Here is a 4690-nt window from a genome sequence, read left to right on the forward strand (position 1 = left end):
TGTATATTAAACTTTTCATTTTAAGTGCTGCATGATTTTGACGTGGTTTAATCAATGCCGTGCGCGTGAACTTTCGAGTATTTCAAACCATAGACATCATATGATATCTATGTTTCAAACACTGGAGCGGCCGGCGCGCAGAGTTGCCATGGAAACGGCGCGGGACCACTGCTACTGGTAAGCAACAAAACTCCCTCTCTCGATGTTGTTTCAACTTTTCACGGCTTTTTCCAGGTGAGATTAGTCTCTAAAATCACACGAATAATACTCACAACTGTTTTTGACATTTCTCTTACTTGTAATTGACACAATTCTGTTAAAAATTTACTTTATAGACATGGTGTAGTGTCTTCGGAAAAGTCCGTTAGGATCTCAACCGTTTTCAGAAGAGGTAGCAGCTAACGTTAGCTAGGCTAACGTATCGTTAACTCGGTTGAACTTTTATTTATTAAAGTTTGGGCTTTTAATCACCTCTTATGTGTAGATGAGAGGTTTTGTAAAGGTTTTACTTGGAAGTGAGCTAATTTATTTAACACAAACGTAAACATAACGTATCGGTGATGTTACTTTCAGGAGCAAGAAAATAGGCTGAAACTAACGTTAGCTCAATGGTAACGTTAAACACATTTTGATTAAAAAAATTTCTGTGATTTCAGTAGTAACAAAATAACCCATAACAGAGAGAAAGCGCCTCCACGACTTCAACATTTCTGAAGAAAGCTGCTGCCGGAAAAGTAACTTAACGTTAACGTTACACAGGTGAGCCGAGGAAGCTCATTAAATAACCTATTTTTATTTCTCAATTTTAAAAAAAAATTGTTTATTTTAAGAAGGTTTTGACATCCAAACGAAGTTACACCGTATGAGCAAAATTAAATGAATAAGTAAACCCAAAAACAAATTCTGTTATCCTAGTTAAGAAATTATATTCTGTATATTCTTTAAATTCTTTCTCTTTTCTGCATTTCACCTCTGCTGTAGCTTCTTTCCTTTTAATAAACCTGGCATTGCATTGTTGGCTCAGTGACAAATGGCTTGTTGTGTTCTTAGATCCTTCAGTACTGATGCCCTTCAACATAGCGGAGTGGAGCTGATCTTCATCTCTAAAGCACTATTGATGAACCATATGATTAGTAAGTAAAACGCCAAACATACACTAATGTCAAACATACACTAATTGTCTTGGTACAAATGTTTATGTCTCTTTCTCTTATGTTCACCAAAAAACATTAAAAACAATAATATTGTGAAATAATATAAATAAATAAAAACTGTTTTCTATGTGAATATATTGTAAAATGCAATTATTTCCTGTGATCAAAGCTGAATTTTCAGCATCACAGCTTCACATCATCCTTCATAAATTATTCTAATTTGACGATTTGATGCTCAAAAAATATTTATGATTATTATCTGTGTTGAAAACAGTTGTGCTGCTTCATATTTTTGTGTTTTTCAGGATTATTTGATGAATAGAAAGGTTAAAATAACAGCATTTATTTGAAACAGAAATCCTTACTCTCTCTTTTGGTCAATTTAATGCATCCTTGCTGAGTAAAAATATGAATTTCTTCTTTTTTTTTTTCTATTCATTTTTAAATCTATCATTGACCCCAAATGTTTGAACATTAGTGTAAACTACCCTTCATATGTTTGTGGTCTATTTAACAATGAATCCTGGAGGGGAAAAAATGGTTTAAACTGTTACAATGGTTTACACAAACACATTAATCAGCACAACTGTTTTCAACATTGATAATAATCAGAAATGTTTTGGATGTTTACATGGTAAGAATGTATAGTATTCAAATATAAAAAACACTGACTCGTTAGGTCATGTTTACTCATTAAAGTCAGATGATTTCCTATTAATTCAATAGAATATGGTGACTTCAATTTACATGACGTCATGAGCAATCAAGTCATTTATATAGATCAGTGAGTAGTGCCCAGCATATCTAAGTCCACTAAAGGAGATTTCTCGCATTTTACCCCTAAACTCTGGAATAACTATGAAGGTAAAAGAGTAACAAGACTCGAGCATGAACAATAAATACTTGTATGCTAAAAATTTACACTCACAGCTCCAAAGTGAAAACCTCACCTAATACGCAATAACGTTGAAAAGATCACGGTTTCTGTCCTGACGAAAATGTTCTATTTTTTATTTTATTTTTTGCTTTGCAGAACAAGTCTGTGACTGACTTAATGAACCCAGTTGCTTTGGATCATGCTCAAAGATGTAAGGGTTACAAAAAGTTAACCAGAACTCTTATGGACTCCATCTTCTCTTTCGAAGAGATGGCAGCATGGACGGAAAAAAAGGGGTTGTTGGTGAAAAAAGAGCCTTGACCTACAAAAGGTGCAGCTAATAATTGGTAAGCATGTCTGAATATCTTTTATCAATAGTTATTATATATGACAAGCGCTGAGCGCGTCCATCAGCGCCAGCCATAGCGCGGAAAGCACAGTTTGGATCTGGCAGTTATGTCACGTCATGTCAAACTTGTTTTCAAATTTTAATGTAATCAATCTCATTTCTTACAGACCATGTCAAAAAGAGGCACCCAGGCATCGGAGGCACTGAGATCAAGGTCTGCATGGCACAAAAGTTAAAAGATCTGAGGAGACGAGCAGAAAGGTAATATTCAGACGATCCAACATCCAAGTGTGATCCCCATGTGGTCTGTTCACATTTGCGAAACCGACATGCGCGAGGACTGATGACTCAGTTTATTCCTCAGTCTACATTGTGATCTATTCACAAACTGTCAATAGTTTTTTTTATAAATGAGACGCACCACTCGTCTTATACAGTTGTTTAAGCAAGATGTATTTCCATAGCATATTTATGTAAAACGTTTAATGACATAATAACATTACAAATGAATAATAATTAATTATTAAGCCCCATCCACTTTAGGCTTCAAAAATGCTTTTCAGAAACCTATGGGGTGACGTCACGGACACTACGTCCATATTTTTTTTTACAGTCTATGGTTTGCACTGCCCTAATCTTTGATCTTTTTCTATCCCAAAACAGGATGCCTGCTGCAGGAGACACAAAGGACTGAGACAACACACTTTCACAAACGCACACCACACACACACACATGCGCGTATACCTGCGTTTTTTGCGGCTTTTTATGTATAATTTTAATTTGGTTTTGCTTTGTTTGTTTTAAACATTCAATTTGTATTGCATATTTTGAAATGAAATAAAAAGTGAAAAAAATAAAATAAAATTTGAATTATTTGTTTTAATGTTGGGAAACATTAGGCTATAGAGCCTACACAAGAACATGGTAGGCCTACCGTTTTCTGTGGTATATTGCTTAATGATTTTTACATGGATTTCACATGAAGTTACAGGTTTACATGGTGTGTAGCTTTAAGATGGATTGTTGATGGGTTTCAAATGTCATTCCATGGGTTTCACATGAGATATTTTACATTTCACATGATATCTCATGGGTTTCACATGTGATTAAATGTTTCACATGGGAATTTTACGTTTCACATGTAAGCTCATGGATTTCACATGGGAATTTTACATTTCACATGCAATCCCATGGGTTTCACATGTAATCACATGGGTTTCACATGCAATCACATGGGTTTCACATGCAATCCCATGGGTTTCACATGTAATCACATGGGTTTCACATGTAATCACATGGGTTTCACATGCAATCACATGGGTTTCACATGCAATCACATGGGTTTCACATGCAATCCCATGGGTTTCACATGTAATCACATGGGTTTCACATGTAATCACATGGGTTTCACATGCAATCCCATGGGTTTCACATGTAATCACATGGGTTTCACATGTAATCACATGGGTTTCACATGTAATCACATGGGTTTCACATGCAATCACATGGGTTTCACATGCAATCCCATGGGTTTCACATGTAATCACATGGGTTTCACATGTAATCACATGGGTTTCACATGTAATCACATGGGTTTCACATGTAATCACATGGGTTTCACATGCAATCACATGGGTTTCACATGCAATCACATGGGTTTCACATGCAATCACATGGGTTTCACATGCAATCCCATGGGTTTCACATGTAATCACATGGGTTTCACATGTAATCACATGGGTTTCACATGCAATCCCATGGGTTTCACATGTAATCACATGGGTTTCACATGTAATCACATGGGTTTCACATCCCATGGGTTTCACATGTAATCACATGGGTTTCACATGTAATCACATGGGTTTCACATCCCATAGGTTTCACATGTAATCACATGGGTTTCACATGCAATCCCATGGGTTTCACATGGGAATATACATGGGTTTCACATGAAAATGTTCCAAAACCACACGTTTCCCATGTGCAAATTACCTTTAACATGTGCAAAGCACATGTGTTCCACATATTTCACATGTTAAATTTCACATGTGCAAAATCACATGTCCACGTTGTCACATGGGATCACATGTGTTTTTGCACATGTGAAACTCATGTGGTTTTTCTGTAAGGGTTGCCTCTCTCGCGCTGGATCTCTTTTTAACAAATTTATTTAGTCTCCCTCGCTGCGCATGCATGATATGATCAATGCATGATAATTATTTAGCCTTTAATTGTTGCTTCAAAGACACAGCATGCCTTGTTGAATTCACCTTACAATAACTTCAATTGAAATTTTGTGTGAAAAAAAC

At 35.9% G+C, this 4690-nt stretch overlaps 1 long non-coding RNA gene across 1 annotated transcript; it reads left to right on the forward strand.

Moving 5' to 3' along the window:
- Positions 1 to 1083: 1083 nt before the first annotated feature.
- On the forward strand, positions 1084 to 3135 carry LOC130087879 (uncharacterized). The gene is made up of 4 exons (XR_008807408.1): positions 1084 to 1133; positions 2188 to 2378; positions 2548 to 2641; positions 3044 to 3135. It is a non-coding gene; the product is annotated as an uncharacterized LOC130087879 (long non-coding RNA).
- The last annotated feature ends 1555 nt before the right edge of the window (positions 3136 to 4690 follow it).

Source organism: Rhinichthys klamathensis, unplaced genomic scaffold (genome assembly GCF_029890125.1).
Source record: "Rhinichthys klamathensis goyatoka isolate OS25496 unplaced genomic scaffold, OSU_Roscu_1.1 h1tg000111l_1, whole genome shotgun sequence".
Lineage (NCBI taxonomy): Eukaryota > Metazoa > Chordata > Actinopteri > Cypriniformes > Leuciscidae > Rhinichthys > Rhinichthys klamathensis.